The sequence below is a fragment of the Myotis daubentonii genome, chromosome 14 (genome assembly GCF_963259705.1).
Source record: "Myotis daubentonii chromosome 14, mMyoDau2.1, whole genome shotgun sequence".
Classification (NCBI taxonomy): Eukaryota; Metazoa; Chordata; class Mammalia; order Chiroptera; family Vespertilionidae; genus Myotis; species Myotis daubentonii.
Window position 1 is genome coordinate 47,769,199 of NC_081853.1, and position 22,253 is coordinate 47,791,451.

Below are 22,253 nucleotides of genomic sequence, written 5' to 3' on the forward strand. Positions count from 1 at the left end.
AGAGAGAGAGGCCAGGAACTCAAGGTAGCCAAAGCCTTTCCCCTTCACAGAGCAGTGACGACTCACAAAGGCCCATCTGGTTGTCTTGGCCAGCGAGGGCTGCTTGTTTCACCTGGGTGGCCATCCTCTCCTGCCTGTGTCTGTTTATTTGGTCATTTTGTTCACTCACTTAGACTAAACCCCATGTCCTCATTGTATTGGGTTCAATAGTGTCCTCCCCAAATTGGCGTCCTTCCCTGACCCTCAGAAAGTGACCTTATTTGGAACTGACCTTATTTGGAACTAAGGTCATTGCAGTTATAATTAGAAAAGTGAAGATGAGGTCATCCTGGGGTAGGGTGGACCCTCATCCAGTATAACTGATGTTCTTATAAACAGAGGAGAAACTCACAGAGGGACACATTCAGAGGAAAGACAGCCGTGTGACGACAGAGGCAGAGGCTGGAGTGATGCATCTGTAAGCCCGAGAATGCCAGGGATGCTGGCCACCCCCAGGAGCGAGGGCAGAGCCATGGAACACATTCTCCTTCTGAGCCCCCAAGAAGGAGCCAACCCTGAAGAGCCTAAAGTTTGGGCTTCTGGCCTCCCAAACTGAAAAAAATCAAGTTCTCCTGTTGTTAAGCCTCCCAGTGTGAGGTGCTCTGTTATGGTGGCTCTAGGGCAGTGGTCGGCAAACTCGTTAGTCAACAGAGCCAAATATCAACAGTACAACGATTGAAATTTCTTTTGAGAGCCAAATTTTTTAAACTTAAACTATATAGGTAGGTACATTGTTATTAACTTAATTAGGGTCTTCCTAAGGCTCAGGAAGAGCCACACTCAAGAGGCCAAGGAGCCGCATGTGGCTCGTGAGCCGCAGTTTGCCGACCATGGCTCTAGGGAACCATCATCACACTCATCTCAGCTGGGGAGGCTTCTGGCTCTTTCTCTAGCCTCATTCCTCACCACTCTCCCCTCCGCTCCTCTGGCCTCCTGACTGACTGCTCATCACACATGTGGAATACTCTTGGCTCTCAGGGCCTTGGCACTTGCTGTCCCCTTTGCCTGGAACTTTCTTCCCAGATAGTCCCAGGACTTGCTCTTATATTGACCCCATTCTCTGCTCAAAGGTGACCTCTTCAGAGAGACCTGCTCTGAATTTCTCATCTAAAACAGCCTCTCTTCTGTCACTCTCTGTCTCCTTACACAGCTTTTATTGTCTCCCCTGCTGGGATCACTCAGCAGCAGACATCACAACGTATGGATGTGTATTTGTAAGCTCTCTGAGGGCAGGGACTTTGTTACTTGCTTCTACGTACGTCAACAGTGCTTGGCAAATGGTAAGTCCTCAATAAATATTTATTTTTACTATTACCCTGTGCTAGGTAACCAAAGCCAAATCCAGTTCGTGTGCTCACGGGGCTCGTATTCTAGTAACTGACATACAGAGACATAAAGAACACCTGGGCTTAAGGGAAGGCGAGTACATGTAAGTGGGATTTTACCTGGTTTGGGAGGCCAGGAAGGATTTCCTAAGCAAGGGATGCTTGAGATTTGAGTGTGTGGTAGTAAGGAGTAGGGGTGTGTTTGAGAGAGTGAGAAGGCTGGTGTGGGTGAGAGCGAGGGGAGAGTGGATGAGGGGCAGGGGAGCCAGAGCATCCAGGGCCCTATAGGTCTTGAAAGGACTCTGGTCTTATCTTGCGTGATGGGAAGACTTTGGAGGGGTAAAGAGTAGAGAGAGGCGGGAGGGCATAATATGACCCAATTTATGTTTTGCAAAATTCATCCTGGCTACAGCACAGTGAATGCCTTGGGGATGACCAACGAGGAGGTTGCTGTGATTGACTGGAGGGCTGTCTAGATATGGTGGTAAGTGGCCACATTAAAGAGCTATTCAGGATACAAAATGGACAGGATTTGGTAATGAGTTCTGGTTAGTGTGTGAGGAGGAGGGGGTTATAGTAAGGGGGAATCTCAGGTTTCTGACATGCACATTGGAATGGATTATGGTACCATTCACAGAGTAAAGGAATGCTGGAGGGTGCGTGTGTGTGTGTGTGTGTGTGTGTGTGTGTGTGTTGGGAGAAAATCTTGTGTCCGTGGAAATGCCTGCAGCATTGCTGTGTTAGGTGCCTTCCAGCAGCTTTAGTGCAAATGAAAATGAAGCCTCTGAAAGAGTTTTGGTTCCGAGAAGGCGTGTGCCCTTGTGGTAGATTGGTGTTGGCCAATGAACCGCGAGTCTTGGAATGCATGCCCTTGTGCAGCCCCTCCCACGCTGGCCCTGGAATTAGACCTGTGATTTGCTCCGGCCAATGCGATACTGGCAAATATGAGGCAAGCAGAGGCTAGATAAGGGCTAGCACTTCCGAGCTTGTCCTCTGGGAAGCCTTTCTGGGAAGCTGCTGCCATGCTGTCCAGAGGCTCAGGTGGAACACCCAGTGATGAGACACTGCGATGAGTGACCATCTTGGAGGTTCCAGCCCCAGCAGAGCTCTCACCTGAATGCAGCCTAGCGAGTGACCACAGCTACACCACACGGAGCAGAGCCCAGTCCAGCTTCAGAACCATGAGGAAGAACAGAGTGTTGTTTTATTTATTTTAAAAATATATTTTTATTGATTTCAGAGAGGAAGGGAGAGGAAGAAAGAGACAGAAACATCAATGATGAGCGAGAATCAATGATTGGCTGCCTCCTGCATGCCCTTTATTGGGGATCAAGCCCGCAACCCAGGCATGTGCCCTTGACTGGAATCAAACCTGGGACCCTTTAGTCCCCAGGCCACACTCTATCCTCTGAGCCAAACAAGCTAGGGCTAGAGTGTTGTTTTAAACCTTTGGTGTTGGGTGGTCTGTGATGCAGCACTCGATAATTGAAATAGATCCTTTCAGACAGCTCACAACGAGGGAATTGCACTATTGTTGGGCTCTTCTGGGTAGAGTCTCCAAAACAGAGATCTGTTAGGCCCCTCTGCCTACAAGATTTCTTCTGTCACCTCTCCCTTTACTTTGATTTCAGTTATGGCTTTGTCGAAGGCAGTGTGTCTCGGGGATGCAGGCAGGACTAGAGAGCAATGACTGATGGGATGGCCTTCTTTCTCCTTGCCTCTCTTCTGTCCCATTTCCCCTTTATCATCCCTTCCATGGCCTGTATCTATGCCTGGTTTTCCTTGCTTCCCGCTTCTTCCTCTTCTTAGCTGTGGGGAGCCCTCAAGGCTACAGAAACTTCTGAAGCCTGGTTCAGAATATGCATCAGTGCCCACCCTCTATTCCTTTGTCTCCTATCCTAGCACTGGAGCAAAATTAGGTCTCCTTTGTCTCTTTTTAATGAACAGGTTTAGCCACTGTGAGCTGGCTATTATATTGGGCTGAAAATGCTGTTTGTGAGCCATTGTCAACCGAGACCTGGGACCAACACTGACACCTCCTTAATTATGTGCCATTAATGATGTACATGCTGTAGTTAGGGGAACATTGCGGATCCATTTCCCATTTTAATTCTGTGCTGTGTTATATGAAATGCTAATGAGTCCAGAATTCTCAAAGGTCATAATCTGAATACATTTCCTTTTTTCTTCTTTTTTTTTAGGGGAATGGGGATAGGATTCAAAACAATTAAAATGAAATTTACTTCATCATTTGGCTAACAACGTCCTCGACTGTACTAATTATACTGAGATATGTATTCATTTGCTGGTCATTTGCACAGATGTGAGTGTGTCTGATTTCCTGGAAGGCCCCCATCTCTGAATTCTACACAAGGTGGTGTGTGTGTGTGTGTGTGTGTGTATGTGTGTGTGTGTGTGTTTTAGCTGCTCACCTCATTGATTATGAGAAATAACTGGGGGAAAAAGTCCACCCAAACCCTTACAATATGGAAAGTGCAAATTTAGCACAGCCAGCATTGAATTTTCCAGGGAGTCATTTATCATCCTTAGAAAGTTTTGATTCTCTGCAAATAAGAAAGAGAAAAGGATGGTAATTGCTCTGCTCAGCTAATTGACAGAATTGTGTCAGAAAAAGGAGGCATTTCAACACTGCCTCCGATGATGACATTTGAAGGTTGTTCCTATTCTCTCTTTCGCTGCTAAATTAGGTAATCATTATTTCTCTGCGAATCTTATTAATCTAATGCTTGCTTCCCCCCACCCTCCGTTAGGTTTGAGATTCTGACAGAAATGGGAAAATGAAATGCCGAAGGTCAGATAATAGTTGGGCCAGCTCAGGTTGTACTTGCCAGTTTTGTGAGGACAGTAGGGGATACGTTTAAACTGTAGTCAGGGGAATTCAAGCCATCTGTTCAAAAGGACCTTCCCATTATATGAATGGAACCCAGAAGGTTTGAAACTTCTGCTGGTGGATTTTTAGAATAGGTTAGTCCACTGCCATGCTGAGATAGTGGAGGTCAAGAAGCTGGAAAGAGCCTACGACAGTTCTCAGTCTTATTCTCTTTTCGGGTGGCTTTGGGGGGCGGGGGGGGGGAGGAAGGGGGGGCAAAAAGCTCCACTGGGTCCTCAGGGGTAATGATAATCTCCAACTTTTTTTTTTCTGTCAAAAAGAGTGCTCATCAGATGTAGGGCTTATGACATGGCTTCTGATGAGACATTCATGAGATAATGGCTGCTTTTAAAAAATTCATGTTTGGTTTTCATTAGATATTAAACCAAAATGCAGTTTATGATGGAAACGTAGACAGTCTGGGGGCAAAACCAGCAATTCCTCAGTAGGACCAGCCGACAGCTGTCCTGATTACTCTTGGAAAATAGCTGGATGTCCAATGATGATGAAGGTGATTCCAGCTGCTGGTGGCCTGTTGATGGCAAGTCCTACTCCCTGTAGTCTCTGATGGAGTTTGGGTGAGACTGCCCAAACTCAATCTGTTTGCCCCTGGGAGTGTTCTCACGCCCTCCCCGCTGCATGTCCTCTTGTCCCTTCCCGCCTCTTCTCCACCTTCTGCCACTGACCCATGAGCATCCAAAGTGAGGGTTCCCCAGCTCCGTGCTCCTTACACCGAGGAGCCTCTGGGAATAGCCGCTGTCCCTTGAGATGATGAGGCTGAAGATACTTGGAAAATGCATCCTGGGACATTTCCTGCTCACCGGTTCCTTCTAGCTTCCCAAATTCTATACAGTTCCAAGAAAATAGAGTAGATGGTGAGTGGGTCTCTGTAGAATCAAAACAAATTTGGAAAATACTGTTTCAAAGCAAATTACCTGGATTGACCTTTTGGATGTTCCAATTTTTTTGAACCAGACATTGTGAAAACTAAATAGTTCTTTTAATATAATTATCTTACTCAACGTAGTTATTAATATTTAACATTTTAAACAAAGGCCTTTATGAAAGAGAGTCTAGCTAATTTCCACCTCCCTGGACCCAGAGGAAGAAGAATTTCATGTTTTCCTCTGGCAAGTTTGTCAATATCAAATCCTGCATCAAAGAACAGGTTCCCTGGTCTCTGATTCCCACTTACAGAGGAAGTGATCTATGACAGTGTCCTTGTTCAGGAACAACATGAAACGATTCATGTTTACTTGAAACAATCTAGTGAATGGCCTGGATGCTTTCTTCATCTTGTTTTATGGTGTAAATAAGTCATTTTTCTCCCCTTCACAAGACGTTTTCCATTGTAACTCCAATCTTCAATAGAGACGTTTAGTAAACAATGTAAAAAAATATGGAAGAAAAACATCATCATTTGAAAAGTTTCATTAGTTACCCTATTGTTCCAAGAACACAGAGGCAACTAAGTTTCTTCTCTCTCTCCCTTTTTCTCCCTCCAACATTGCCTTTGTGTTTCTTGGTGTAGGATCCAAATTTGGTGAATGCCCGTTACCTTCTAAAGTTTTCACAGAATAAGGAACTGTGATAAGACTACCTCAGGATGATAAATTTTAGTTGTTCTTACATTAATAATTTGCTACTTTTGCTTTGTCTGAAATAAAAAGAAGGTATAAAATGGTTTAATTTTTCATACTCTGAATAAAATATTACTTTACTGTGAAAAAAAAAATAAAGTTTTCACAGAATAAAAAGCCAGAGTGAAGTGCAAGGTTGAGCAGTAGGATGGTTGTGCCGGTTGCACTTCCCTCAGTCAAGAGTTATTCCATGCCCGGCTGGTGTGGCTCTGTGGTTGAGCATCGACCTATGAACCGGGAGGTCACAGTTCGATTTCTGGTCAGGGCATATGACCGGGTTGCGGGCTGGATCCCCAGTGTGGGGCATGCAGGAGGCAGCCGATCAATGATTTGCTCTCATCATTGTTTCTATCTCTCTCTCCCTCTTCCTTCCTCTCTGAAATCAATAAAAATATTTTTTTAAAAAAGAGTTATTCCATTCTTTGTTATCCCTTTGGCTGGGGAAACCTCACCTTGGTTGCTCATGGGTTAGTGGTGGGAGGTGGAGAAAAAAGTTCTTGATTTCTATTTTTATTTCCTCTGGCTTCCTGTTAATTTCACTTTCACATTTACTAGTATGGACCATGCCTGCTAGGGCCCTTGCATACGTTAATCACAGGGTGGTCTCTTAGTGAGCACATCTGTACAGGAGCCGGGAGCTGCCATAAAAGAAATGGATCAAATTTCAGCTCTCGGCCTGGTTTTGGTAGCATCTGACTCACTTTCATGGCCCTAGCGCTACAACGTGGTAGTTAAAACAGCGAAGTGATATTTATAGGGTAATTTTGCTCAAGCCTGTCATAATTTTCTTCCCTGGGTAAGTCTGGATGTCCTTTGTTACAGCTCTAATTACACCGACAGCTTTTCACAGGGAATGCTAGAGTAGAGGTTATTTAAATATGAAACAAAGTTTGACATCAGTTAAGAGTGAGTGATTGTTATTTCCTAACATATATGTTAATGTAACCTAAACTTTCTGGCCTATTCTTCTCTCCGAATACGATCATTATTTTTTATTTTATTTTGTCATTTATGCTCTTTATTTTATCCCTGAGGCAGTAAGGGAATTGTGCTGGTCTCCCTTCCTCCCACCCAGACAAGCCTTCACCAGTAGTCCTCAGTGAAGATGTGAACCGATGGGGCACGGTTCCCGAAGCTCTCCTTCCTGAAGCCCTGTAGCTGCAGGTTAGGAATTTAGCAGCCCTCCTCCACTGACTTTCCTCTCGCCACCCCACTCCAGGGATCTCTATTAAACGTCACACACTAAAAATAACACTGCAGAACTGCTGAGTGGGTGAGGGCGACCAGCAGGGCTGGGGGACGGCGAAATATTGCTCGCATTGATCAGAATCCAAGCACGACTCCCGGGACACTAAGCTCATTAAGAACATGTTTGTGTGTCTGTGGGCTGGAGAGGCCGGAGACAGGAGTGAGTTAGGCCTGAGGGCTCGAGGAAGTGAGGATGCTGTTGACATCCACGGAGGTCTTTTCTTACACCCTAGGCTCCCTTTTTGTCTGAATTAATGCAGCTCTTGTGTGAGCCTGGACTGGACCTGTCTTTCCTCTTGGCAAGAGTGCTTAGCTGAGAGTAAAGCCAAGTCTTTATGGACTTTAATCCCAGCCACAGTTAAATTTTTTTCTTGCACAGGGTGTGATGGTCTCATCAAGTAGTGGACGGCAGCATGTCATACTTGCTTAGGGCTAAGCAGCTGGTGGGAAACATGTAGGATTTGAAGTCTTAACTTCTGTGTTTGAGTCGTAGTTCTACTACCTGTTAACTGGGCTGTATCGGACTAGTTATTGAACCTCCTCCAGCCTCAGTTTCCCCATTTTATAAAATAAGAACATTAATTGACATTAATCTCTCACATGGAGGGTTAGAATTCAGATGAGATAGAATAGAGTGTTTACGGAAACATGAAGGCCCATTATATTTCCCCAAATATCTGTAGTATTAATGTGATGGTTATGTGTCAACTTAATGGGTTTACATAGCTGGTAAACCTTATTTCTGGGTGTGTCTGTGAGGGTATTTCTGGTAGAGATTAACCTTCGAATGGGTAGACTGAGTAAAGGTCTATCACCCTCACTGATGTGGGCTGGCACCATCCAATCCTTAGATGGTCGGAATAGAACAAAAAAGTGGGGTAGGGCAGGCTCACTCACTCTGCTGGAGCTGGGGCATATATCTTCTCCTTGGACATCAAAGTTCCTGATTCTCAGGCCTTTAGACTAGGACTGGGATTACATCATCGGGTCACCTGTTCCTTAGGCTTTTGTGCTTGGACTGGAGCTAAATCACTGGCTTTCTGGGGCCTCTAGCTCCTGTGGCAGTTCCTGGGACTTTTCAGCCTCCATAATCATGTGAGCCAATTCCTCATAATAAATCTCTTTCCATCGATCTCCTATAGGATCTGTTCTGGAGAACCCTGACTGACATAACTAGGTTGCACTGAATGAAAATGCCACTAGTCAACCAACTTTGTCCTATAAACACGGCCATCTCATGTGGTCAACCTAATGTATTAATATGAGGTTTTGGAAAGTCTCTCTTCACATCTCTGAATCATCCCGGTGAGACAGAAAGATTATAAGCAACCTCATCTTGGTGCCCAGGGAAACCAAGGTTTCAAGTTTACTTGCATCAAGTTGTAGAAAACCCACGAGTGGAACCCAGTCTGTGTTTTCTTGACCTTGCCCTGCTCTTTAAGGGCCTGAGCTGAAAACGAGAAGGGAGGAGTTGAGCAGAGTGTAACATGAGAGGTCACGGCCTCTGTAACAAATAGCAGTATAAGGAGTGGTCCTCATGTTCGGCATGTTTTCTTGAGCTACATCGGCTCTCCCACATGGTGCCCCTTTCAGGGCCTGTGTACACTTCTGTTGGGCCACTGCAGGCTGGTTACTTGTGCTTCTTGTCTATCAACAGGCACAGCTCAGGGCTGACCCGGGGATTTGAGAAGCTGAATCTCCAGTGAGAGGGCTTAGCTAGTCTGCATCAGAGATGTACCCACTCTGAGCTTACCTGGAGCACAGGTGGGCTTTCTCAACATCAGCACTGTGTACATTTGGGGTCAGATTCTTTGTTGTGGGGAGCTGTCCTGGGTATTGTAGGATGGTAAGCAGCATCCCTGGCCTCTACCCACTTGATGCCAGAAGCACACTCTCCAGTTGTAACAACTCAAAATGTCTCCGAACATTGTCAAGTGTTTCCCATGGGGTCAAAATCACCCCCCACCCCCGCCTCCCCCATTGAGAACTACCTGGTGCTGGGAACTTCGGGATGGGAGTGAGAAGCTTTTCTGGGTTGGGCTGATAGTAATATATTTTAGGGCATTTACCAAATTGTCTGATGAGCGTCAATATATCCGAAGGAATGATAGTCCCTTTTCACCCACCTCCTTATTAAAAGTGGAGATAATTAGAGAGGAGTCCTATTTGGGGATATTGTTTCAGCTGACTATGAATAGGGCGAGAGGTGTGCATTTGCTTAGGGACTTGGGTGGGAAGAAAAGCAGTCAAACAGAAGACCAGGTTCTCTTGATTTCCTGGCAAAAACATCTGTCTTCTTGTTTTGCTAGTTAATTATGGATTTTCATGAGCTCACTCAGCTAATCAAGTTTAATGACACTAGACCTAAATCACATTATTGTTGTTTTTCAAGGCTGTGTGGGAACTGCGCTGCATTAACCCACCAGCAGCCTGGAGACAGCGGCAGTCACTCAAACACGGGAGAAGCAATGCTTTTATTAGCAGTGCAACCAGCCCTTTCACAACATGTCACCACTGAGAGTATGAAGACAAAATAAAAGCAACAGAAAAAAGGAAATTTTTCATAAAGAACACTTGAGGAACTTTATTACAAAGCAGAAACTTTATTGCAAGGTGGGCAAGGAGACATTTGTCCTACATTTACTACCATTTCCAATGAAACTTTTGGTTTGGAGAGAGACAGAAAAGATAAGCGTGAAGCTGCTATTGTGCCTTCATTTCCATGCCCCTGATGACAGCTTGATGCAAAGATTTCCCAGCGGGTCGATTGTGACCTACCTTTGATTTTAATGCTGTCTGTGACTCTGTCGTTACCCTCTTTTTTTTGTCCTTTGGAATTCCTGGTGGAGGAGGGACCAGTGCCTCCTGGCCCAAACTTGCCTTCTCTCAGATGAATAAAAAATATTGTGTATTTGGCAGAAAGTTGTTGTTGTTTTTGCCTTAGGACTTTACATTGCCTGGAGAAAAACTCATGATATTTGTCATATAGCATTTCTTTTGGTCTGGATCACAAACCTATAGTTTTTTTTTGGAAGGGGCATTTAAAAAAGTAATGAAAAGATTTTTTTGGCTTATGCTGCTAAAGTGTCCTCTGTTAGATCTTTGCATTAGTTTCAACACATCAAATGGAGCGTTCACATTTCATAACTCAATCACTCTCTTCTGAGGGCAGCCTATAATTCATTTCCAGGCCCCTAAAATTGCTTTGTAGACTTGAACATAATAAACTAAAGAAAGATAATTTGTTTTCTCTACAAGTGAGAGACTTGTAGTTTAATAGCTACAATGTTAAACAGGTTTCCATGAAATTCCTGAATATTATTATAAAAGAGTTTGGGTTAAAGAGGGTACATAAAGGCATTGGGCTTGAGTTTTGGAGTCAGATTGATCTAGATTTGAATCCTAGATCTTTCATTTACTTTACTAGCTGTGTGATACTGCAAATTATTTTGCCTATTAAAATGTTAGTTTCCTTATTTGTAGAATTGATATATTAATGAACGTTTTTAAATTTAGTTTTTGTGAGGTAAGGTAGTGCGCATAAAATACAGAGTGGGATGCCCAGCCATAGTAAGTACTCATTTGGTGTTAGCGGATGGGGATAGAATTATTCCTAAACTGGGATTAGTCCAGTAACATTTGCCTAACTTAGTAAGTGAGGCTGCCCTCTTCAATTAGTTTCTCACTGTAACTGTCATAATCTCTCCTTCAAGTCATAATTCTCAGATCCCTTTGAATATGTTTTAAGATATTTCATGGCCAGAAGATCTTCCACAGTCATTCTGTTGCTCATCTGCTAGGAAAGCAAAAGAAGGTTATAAATAAGCAATAAAGACAGTAAGAGCATATCGCAGAAGTGAGAAAAATCTGTCCTGGGGGAAGTCGTCTAGACTTTCCTGTAAAAGATAGGAAAGAATCAATTGGAGCTGTGGGAATAATCACGGAGCTTAAAAGACCCATTGTCACTGCAGAACTACTGGAATTTATTATGGTAAAAATGGATTCCTGGTTGTGTCTGCTTAAAGATGGTGAGTGGGGCCATAACCAGTTTGGCTCAGTGGATAGAGAGTCGGCCTGTGAACTGAAAAGTCCCAGGTTCAATTCTGGTCAAGGGCATGTACCTGGGTTGTGGGCACATCCCCAGTAGGGGGTGTGCAGGAGGCGGCTGATAGATGTTTCCCTCTCATCGATGTTTCTAACTCTCTATCTCTCTCCCTTCCTCTCTGTAAAAAAATCAATAAAATATATATTAAAAAAAAAGATGGTGAGTGGGATCCAGAAGGAAGTGAGGCTCTGACTTCTCTTGGAAAACACACACACACACACACACACACACACACACACACACACACACACCAAGATTCAGCAAAACAAAAACATGACTCAAATGAATAGTATTCACTCATACAGAGTGGATTGACAATGATGGCTCAAGGACCCAAGCAAATGGATTAGGGAACTAAATAATTGAGAGGACAGAGCAAGGATATTTTAGGGAAATCCCTGGACCATGGGAAAAGTACTGTGCTAGGCATAGGAGTCACACAGAATTGAATAACACATAGACCTAGTTTTTAAGGAGCTTTATTCCTATGTGAGACAAAGATGGGCTCAGTGTATTCAATGTACTCAACAAATCCTCACACCGGCAGTGATATGACTTTCTGCACTCACTCAGGAAAAGCGACTTGAAAGTGTTTCCTTTTGGGGATCTACATATCTGCAGGTGGAAGATACGAAGGCAGGAACAGATGTTTTCACACAGCTGGCCAGTTCAGCCTCCCATCTTTTTGTGCCTCTGATTATGCTCATCCAGAGCCATCTTGTTCGGACTCCTGAACTGATCACATGCATCTCTTCTCAGCCCTTGTTTGGTGACATCATGTTGGTAGTTTGTGCTTGGCCATAATGAGAGCATGTGTACCCCAGAAATCAGCCAACACTACACACCAGCGTGCTTTCTTTGACTCTTCCCTTGACCTGGCTTACTGGCACAACACTGGGTGAATGTCACTGTAAGAATGAAATGAAATAGAGGGCTCAATGGTTTCTCAGTGAAAGGGTGTTGTAGTTCTTGGTTTCTCAAGGCTCGGGCCAAAGCGTTGGGACCCCGCAGATGATTGCTCAATGGAAGTTGTTCTTATTTCTCAGGGAAAGGTTTTCATTAACATTAGGATCTCATTTGTCTCTTCCTGATACCTCCGGTGATCAGGGAATGAGGCCCTATAAACAATGATAAACCTTTACTTACATTTTTAAACATTTTTATTTTTATTTATTTAATTTTTTGTTAATCCTCACATGAGGATATTTTTTTCTATTGCCTTTTTAGAGAGAGTGGAAAGGAGAGGGAGAGACAGAGAGAAAGAAACAGTGATCGGTCGCCTCCTGCATGCCTCCTGACCAGGGCTGGGGTTCGAGCCTGCAACTGAGGTACGTGCCCCTGACTAGAATTGAACCCAGGACCCTTCAGTCTATGGGCTGATGCTCTATCCACTGAGCAAAACCAGCTAGGGCCTTTACTCACATTTTGACAAATCTTAGGCTCTGTTGGATTTTCTTTATCACATGACATTATGTAGGAATCCATCAGAGCTAGTTAAAATATGGAGAATGACACTTATAATGAGCTTCTTAGGAGAGAAGAGCAGTACTTTTGCTGGAGGAACTGGGTGGGCAAATATGTAAACAACAACTGCTCTTCCTGCTCAATAAGCTAAAATTTCCCTTCATCATGATCATCATTAACTCCTATGCATGTATAGTTTGGATAATATGGATTTTTCTCTGGAGGGTTGCCTAGTAGGAAGCAGTCTGGTTAGGTAACTGTCTCCGTAGCCTCTTTTACACACACACACACACACACACACACACACAGAGTGTAGGTGGTGGCACAGACAATGTAGTGGGTCCCAGAGGCAGCATTACCTTAGTAATTTTCTGGAAACACTCAGCTCACAGACACGGAACTGCAGTTTACAGGAAGCTATCCATCTTCCTCAAAACAGTTCGAGAAAAGAATCCATTTTCTTTAAAATAAATCCTCTTTGTCTTGTGATGTATAAATCATCCCTTTGAAAGAAGCCCTTTGAGGTATCAATTCAAGGCATTCTCTCAAAATATCATCCCTCACCACAGCCCTGCAATGGAAGCTAATCCTTTGTGGCTGCCCAAAGGCAAAATTTATTCCACTTTTCACCGACTTTCCCACCTATAGCTCTCTGCTGTCATCCTTGCAACGAGGGTGGAATATCAGGGTCAGAATGACCTTAGCCAGGTGTAGTCCTATGAAGAAGATCAGAGAGGAGAGTCCATCTGATACAGTGATGTCAAATTGGTGACTCTCTTAATAACAAACCTACTTATTGAGGATCTCTTTATAGGGAAGCAAAGGGGTTGCATGCTTAAGTCACGCTGGGTCCCTTGCTCATCCTGGTGTACCTTTGGGGGTGAAGGATGATGTTAAGGCCTAGTCCGGTGTTCAGGACACAGCAGACAATGATGGTTCCCGGGGTTCCATTTTACGAGGTTGGTTCACCGATTTCCAGCCGCTGTGGGGCTTCTGCTAATGGCTCCCAGTGGCAGTCTTCTCCTGAGCATTGCTCTTGGGTCCCTCCCTTGTGCGGGAGCAGCATGCAATAAAGACTGGTAGGGTTTGGGTGGCAGTTTACAAAACCGCGCTTTCTTGTCTTACGGTAGGATGGACTCCAGGTACAATTCCTGTTCTAGAGCTCTGTGTGGGACTGAGTTCAGGCTACACACCCCTGGAAGTCTCATTCTTGCTTAGTTTCTGCCTCATCTCTGTCTTGCTCTCTTACTCCCCTTCAGATCTCTTCAGAGAGCACTCCCTCAATAAATCACTTAGACACAAATCCTTGTCTCAGCCTCTGCTTTTAGGAAACCCAACTTCACCAGGTTCATCTCACACTGATCCAAAGATCTTTTAATGGAGGGTATTTGTTCTCATAGTGAAGGGACTGGAGTTTATTCCATGTGGCTCCGAAGTTCAGTTTAAATGTATGCTTGAGGACAATTACAGCCTGTCTGGTCTTGATGAATATTCATTTTGTGCATAATATACTTGATTGAAACTTTGGTCTAAAAACTATGGTTGTCTGCATTAAATGTGAAGCTATACCTCCCATGGGCCTCCCACGCTGTGACCCACTATCTCTATTTCCTGGATGGCTTTCTCAGGCATAAGAAGGAATCTTGCACTCAAGGGGCCTGCTGTCTAACTGGGCAATGGGGAAAACACATCAAAATGAGGTAGCCACAGAAACTCCCCGATGGAAGTGCCCACATCCTATTCACCTGGTTTAGAGGTTTGAGAAATCACTTAGGGGTGAGTGTAGCAAGAAAGATGTTTTGATGAATGGATTTGAATTGGGCTAAGGAACTGAGTGGAGGACTTCAAATAAGGAGAGACTATTGGTTCAAGGCTGGAAAAGACCTTGAACCCTCTTGCCAGTAGCATTTGCTACCACACATGGAAATAATAAGGTGAAATTCAACATCCCCTTCATTGCAGAGGATCCATAAAGATGGGCACAGGGCAAAACTGAACTTTCCCACTCTCTTTGAAGTGGGCATAGCCATGTGACTTGTTTTGTCCAATGAAAAGTGAGGTGACATGTGTCACTGGTGTATGACTTTCCATCTTCCTTCCTCTTCACCATCATGGAAATACATGTAGAGATGGAGGCTCCATTTGAAGCATGCCCCTCTTTTCAGAAAATACTTTTCAAGAAAATATGTATTATTTCTGGATATATCACTTGCTCTATGACTTACAAAATGATGATGTGATGATGTAACTACAAAATGATGGAAATTGGGTTGCAACTCTCAGATTTTTTCTAGCTTATTGGATTCTTTGATTAAGGGCTCACACTCAGTGAGACTCTTGTTTCTTCTTGGAAACACAAAGCAATGGGGGAGCAGATGTGTCTTCCACTGAAAGTAAACAGTTCATTGTAACATCAACAGAACAAAAACATCAATCAGAAAAATAGAGTTAAATGTCCTTTGCTTCTGTTGCAAAACCCAGGAAGTTAGACACTGACTACACAGAAATGTGTGTCACCCCTGCCCGCCCCCCCACCCCCCCAAAAAAAACCCCCAAAAACCCACAGCAAAAAAAGAACAGCACATGAATGCTCCCTAGGAACTGTGAAACGTTTTCATTAATGAACATGTTTACCGCTCAGATGAGTATTTCAGGAAAGTCAGGGGTCTTGCTTATCCCAGTGGGTGTAGTTGTGCGTTAAAGATCGTGTAAAGTTCAATTTCTTTATTTATTATGCAGAGAAACATCTGTTGTTCAGACTTGTTTCTTTAGGGTTGTTGTGCACATACTTCTCCAAGCCTATTTTGCTCCCTGTCATCTCAAACCAAGCCATGAATCCCGTTCTACTCGGTTTTGGGCATCGTGAGAAGCCATTTTGTGTGTGGAAGTGCTACTTGTATGTTGAGTTCTTCTTGCTTGTATGCTGAATTTGTCATCTCCTCAGCCCACCAGGAAATTACCTTCTGCTCAAATGATCCCCTCTCCTTCTCTCACTGCACATCATTCTAGTATAATTTTCTTTTTCCAGATGATCTGATGGAGTCCTTATGCTGCCTGTTCATGGCAGGGTCTTATGTCCTCATAGAAACAGAATTCTCATCTTGAGTTAAAGAAAGGGATCTTAAGCTTTGTGAAAAAAAATCTGCTATTTAATTATAGAGAACAGGCTTCTGTTACTCAATTTATACCCAGGTTTTATAGAATTTACACTTCGGTTAACAGAGTGTTAAAATAGAACTCTTTCTATCTTAGTTTCAGTAGAGGCTGCAAAATCTCATCACAAAATAATAGACGCTACAGCTACTTTCTAAAAGGAGGTGCTAGACCATCTATGCTGGGTTGTGAAGAAGGAAATTGGGAACCAGTGTTATGATCCTTAATCCACCCTCAGTTTGAGGATGAAACCTGATTGAGTTTGGAAAAGACAGAGTGAAAGAATATCTTGGAAGAAATGTGATAGAGTGATGTGACATTTTTCTACTACATCCCCCTGGGGAAAAGGGAGAAGATGGTTATGTCCAGTGACAGGTAATTTAAGGACATTCCTTGGAGCCTTGATATGTGTTCCCTGGAGTTTAGGGGCCCCTGTGGACTGGTGGCTGACTCATGCCTGAAGGGTCAACAGAAGAGAGGTTGGTGGACCAGCTTACCTGGCATTGAAGTGAAGATGTAGAGGTGCTTTGAAATTTCAACCTTTTCATTTTCTTTCTAGTCTTACTAGTAGCATTTGTTAGCAAGATGGCATAGAGCAAATGCCTAGTTCCTTATTTTACAAATAATACAGAGCTCTTTCCCACTGGGAGGCAAAAGTGGCTACAATTCACTTAAGTATAACATAACAACATTCGTACCCTTCTGTCTGCTGGAAGCAGTGTGAGGAGGGGGTTGGATGGGTAAACTGGGACCAGACCATGAGAGCCCACAGAGGCCATGCACTTCAGTGATTTAAGACAACTCCAACTTTATCTTTTGGTGAGAAATTCTCAAAATCTCCCAGTGTTAACTTATTGATTTCATTGTAATTTTACCTAAGTATATACAACTATAAAACCATTATATATACGTCTTATGCAACTATGAAACCAAAGAAAATTTATAAATCATATTCAAATAAAACTGCAAACTAAACTGAACATAAACAAATGAATTCAATGTGTCAGATCAAGTTGTTTTGGGAAGCAAAATTGCCACTCTCAATATGACAATGATACTGCCTGGGGAAATTAAAATAGTACTACCTGGAGCCCATGTAGGTAGTGAATACAAATGTGGGCACTAAAATGTCAGGATGGTACTTGGTTTTAAAGTGAAAATACAGACGATCCAAAATATAATTATATTAAAAAATTTAAATATAATTGAAATGAAACGAGAAAAAATATTTTAGTAGCGATTTTGAAATCCTACATTAAGTCTTCAGCTGGGAATCCCAGTGTTATTTCAAAGATAATTCAGGTATTTAGGATACTTCAAATGACAAACTGAAAGATCAGTAGGGGAAGGGACCAGACTGAAGGCAGGGAAGAGTCTGAGACAAGATGTCCAAAACACCAACGCTGACTACACTCAGTTTGGCAGGGATGGATGGGGGATCTTGCTGTAGACACTGTGGTGCTCCGCTTGGATCCCCTCTCTAGGCCGATGGAGCTGCTGGGAAATTCTGGTGTTCATGGCTTAGCTGAGTCCTCTCGGAATCACCCTCAGCAATGGGGAACCGCTTTGTCTAGGGTTACACCCCTTCCTAGGGATTCACTCGTGGCTAATAACTGTCTCATGTGGATATGTGAAGACCTCACTGTGGGACAACATTGAAGGGGCTATTTGATCTCCAGAGCTCTGTGTAGAATCAGCTGATGTCTCAGCTGTAACTGTAACGTGGGAGAGCCTCTCTGTCCAATCCTGTCATCCTCCCTCCGTTCAGGTGGATCTCCTGAGAGTGTTCCCTAAGGAAATTTTGACCTGCAATTTCTTATCTAAGAATCTGATTCTAGTCAGCTCAGAGACAGATATCCAGGGGACCTGTGGACTGAACAGATGGGAGCATTCACGCTGTGTCTTCAGTGCTCAGCACAGTGCCTGGCACAGAACAGGTGCTCAGTAAATACTTGATGAGTGAAAGTGATGGATTTGAAGTCAAGGATAACTACCCAGTTCTGGCTTTGGATATTGATTAGGTGATGGGTCACTGGGGAAAGGATGATGAATTTAGATATTGCAAGTTCTCTGATTTATGTTTATTGCCTGATTCTATGCTTTATTCTTAGTCCTGATTCCATGCCCTGTCCTCCTTTCCTGACTATAGATTGTATCCTTCCTCCCCTCTTTCCCCAACTTCACTTTGTGTGGTTTTCTCCAGGTGGTTAGTGTTTCAGGAAGTTCCCAATAAAATATGAGACAGGGTCAGTGGGAATAAGATCTGTTGACTACTCCTGACATGCTTATCTAATAGCCTATATAATCGAGATTCTAGGTCTCTTGTTTTTCTGCAGGTGTCTTTAAACTATGACACACACTCAGGAGAGATGAGTCCAGGTTTAATGGGTCCCATTGCATATCATTAAATCAGATGATAATAATTAGATGGGATGAGGGGAGGAAATGCTTGGTTTTTTTTATTGTTCCAAATTTCATTTCATTTCTGGAGGTGTCCAGGGAGTGCTTTCCTGGTGGAGACAGGAGCATTACCATTTTAACGAGCCTCCATCTCCCAGTAGTTTATGGCTTCCTTTGGCCCACGGCAAATCTGATGGGCAATTGCTTTCCCTCTCTCTTAAGGTGGCCTTTCTGGGGTCCATGATTAGGTCAGACACTCCTCCCCACTGCTTTACAGGCAGCCTCCTCATAAAGCTCCTTCCTTTAATTGGAATTCCAGGCCATTAAGTAGTGGCTTAATTTGCTGCCATGGACTGTTTCTCATATTAACTTTGCCAATGGTTAGAAGTAAACCAGATTTGGGTGTGGGTCTTCTCCTATGCTATATTTCTTATGGGAGCAGGTTTGCATTCCTAGAAGAGAGAATAGAATACTTTGAGGGGGAGGAGCTTAAGGAGTGGAGGTGGAGATACTTCAATAAAATGTAGAATTATGGAAATGTGGAGGTGGCTGGGGCCTTATAGGGAACAAGGTATCTATCCCCTGCTCTGCACTTCATATATTATAATCCAGGGAGGTGGGTTGCTAACCTAAAGTTACAGAGGTGACTTAGGGCAGACAGGTGAGCAGAGCCTGAGCCACCTGGGGTTACCATACAGGAAGGCTTTGCAGATGTGAGGTTTCCCTTGTCATTGCATGCAATGACAGTCTGTGTTTCCTCCAGCAGAAGAACAGTTGGCCAAGGGAGCAAGTTATGCTGCTGGTTCAATTCCCTATTTCTGACTATGAATCACTTGACCAGGGTTGTTACCTTTCCCATGCCTAGAGATGGCAGTGGATGGCATTGGCCAAACCAAATTTTATTTGTTTTTTGTTAATCCTCATCCGAGAATATTTTTTCCATTGCTTTTCCAAAGAGAGTGGAAGGGAAGAAAGGTAGAGAGAGAGAGAGAGAGAGAGAGAGAGAGAGAGAGAGAGAGAGAGAGATGTAAGAGAGACGCATTGATTAGTTGCCTCCCAAACACCTCAATAGGGGTTGGGGATTGAACATGCTACTCAGGTACGTGCCTTTGACCAGTAACTGAACCCATGACCCTTAGGTGTGGGGGCTGACACTTCTAACCACTGAATAACTCCAGCCAGGGCTGTCAAACAAAACCTTAATCAGGAAATAGACTTCCCAGATCACAGGACTGGTTTGAAAAATGTCTTAGGCCAGTGGAATTGGAGTTTCTGATCAGATTCTGGATGAATGCTAAACTTCCCAAATATAAGAGGCTCACAGAGGACCCAGACTACTATAATCTATGATTGTGGTCATTATTGATGTTCAGGCTTCCCGCTGCAGTTTCTCCCAGGAGTCGGTTTTTAAGATAGCGAGAGCTCTAGATGGCATTTGGTACCAGCCCCTGCCTGCAAACTGTCACTCTGTGTAAATCCCTTAGTCCTGCTGGATCTCTGGAACAAAGCTAATCTGCCATTTGACACCTGGGCTTGTCACCTTTAATTCCAGACTTCTGAGCTGCCGTCTCCGGGGAAATAAAGGGAAGGATTCCTCTTCTGCCCTCACGTAGTTCTGACATCCATTATGTGACTCCTGGGCTCCTGCACCCAGGGGCACACAGCTGCACCTGCCTCCTCTTCTGTGTAACAGTGGAAAGCCATTTCTGAGTTTTTGACCTGCCCACTTGGCAGTTTTAACTTCGGAGAGCAAAGGAGCTCCGTGGCAACAAATAAGTTCCTTTTTAGAAGCTGTTTCTGTTAGAAAGTTTATAAACAAAGAGAGACTTTGAAAAAGAAAAATCTACTTTTGCCCCACCGTTTTTCGTGTGCGTGTGTGCATAGCTATAGCTATAGGTCTTAATAGAGCACTCTCACCAGATGAAGCAACTGGTTATGGTCGAAAGTTAAGGCAACAAGGGCCCGCCCGGGCTCCAGCTCAGGCCCCGCCCCTGCAGTGTGGCCCCGCCCTTTCCGGCCCCGCCCCTCCGGCCCCCCCTCCTCTGCTTCCGGGGGCGCTCCCCACCGCGCCACGTGCACAGAAGATGGTCGCAGTGCGTCACGGATGTTCCGCGTCACAGTTGTTCCGCGTCATGGTTGCCGGCATGTGAGTGCCATTCCTTGGGGCATCTCTGCCTCTGCAGCCCTTAGGCCTGTGCTTCTCGAGGAACATGCTGACGGATGTATGGTCTGCTTCCAGTCGAGCAAAATTGGCCTTGAGCACCAGTTCCCCTCATCATGCTCCCGCCGTCACCCAGCAGCGTTGTCCATGGAGAGTTCAAAGAACTAAGCCTTGATGACTTTAAGGCAGCGGTTCTCAACCTGTGGGTCGCGACCCCTTTGGCGGTGGACCGACCCTTTCACAGGGGTCGCCTAAGACCATCCTGCATATCAGATATTTGCATGACGATTCCTAACAGTAGCAACATTGCAGTTATGAAGTAGCAACGAAAATAATTTTATGGTTGGGTCACAACATGAGGAACTGTATTTAAAGGGCCAGAAGGTTGAGAACCACTGCAGGGGAAACATTTGGTGCTCTTCTTCCATCCTCTGGATTTCACCTTTGTGTGTCCCGCAGAAATGATTGCTTTCCGTGGCAAAGCCAGTGCGTTTCATGATGTGAACTGGGAAGTTGTCGCCGTTTCCGGGGATTCCCACCTCAGCCATTCTCGCCTGGATCCATACACCGAGGAAGAAGGGTGGTTTGGGCCACATGAACATCGCACGTTTGTCAGATTGGACTCAGCAGATCTCCCGAGACTGCGGTGCTGCGAGAAGGTCCTGGTCTTGCGCTGAGAGGTCTCTTCGTCATGGACCCCAATGGAGTCAGCAAGCATGTGAGTTGTCAGTGAGCTCCCCGTGGGCCGAAGTGTGGGAGAGACCCTCCCCCTGGTGAAAGCATCGCAGTTTGTGGACGTCCCTGGAGAAGTCTGCCCGGCAAATTGAACCCCGGATTCTCCTAGGATCAGGCCGCCTCCGACTGCTTCCAGAGAATTCCTGGAGAAGGTAGATCAGTAGTAGATCATCTCAGGTACACCTGCAGCTTCTCAACAGAACCACGGTTGGAGCTCATTTTTAGCATTTCAAAGATGATTATGTATAGAAAGCAAAAAATCACGTTTGCATTAATAAATAATACTCTAAAGGTTTTGTTTTTGTAACATTGGCTGAGGCTTTTTAAACATGGTTAGTTACTAACGTGAGTCCTTTATTGGCTAGCTAGGTTATAGACTGCCTAGTTCACTTGCTTCTTTGATCCTGTCTTCAACCGGAACCTCTCCTCTTGGCCTTCCCTGAACCTCCGTGTACACAGTGTAGGACAAGTAGCGAAAGCCTCTGATCCAAAGTCCTGAAAATTTCTTTCTGAATTTCTTTGTATTAAACTGACAATTTTTTTAAGTTGACAAAGATCATAGCTTTAAGTTTTAGTATCAGTGGTCTAATGTAACTCTTGGAGTGGAGATAGATTTGATTGGAACAATGTGAATCATGTATTTAAAAAAAAACACTGGCAAAGTGACCTAACTGATCATGCATGCTCCTCTTTCCTGAGATTTGTAGTTTCAATAGTTACTTTGCTTATTTTATTTGTCAGCTGACTTAGTGACTGCATACATTTTTAAATATTGATTGGAGATAATTGTAGAGGATATTCATTTAATCCAGGAATTGCATTTTGGAATCATTGTAATTATGTTTTCTGAAGCGTTCAATGTAAAGTATAAAAAAAAGTTAAGGCAACATGAATAGTAATGTAGGGAAGAAGTTCAAAGTCCATTTTTGGTCTCATGACCATTTGCAGAAACAAGGATTATAGCAGCTTCTCACATTTTCTTTCTTGCTCTGTTATGCATATATGTTTATGTAGCAACTGATTTACTTTTAACCTCTTTCTCTTAAGATTTCAAAATGTCTTGTTGGTGGGTAACTGGCCAATGGCATGCTTA

General features: G+C 44.0%; 1 pseudogene; it reads left to right on the plus strand.

Annotated features, from left to right (window-relative positions):
- Positions 1 to 1,243: 1,243 nt before the first annotated feature.
- LOC132215455 (thioredoxin-dependent peroxide reductase, mitochondrial-like) lies at positions 1,244 to 21,324 on the plus strand (annotated as a pseudogene).
- Positions 21,325 to 22,253: the final 929 nt, after the last annotated feature.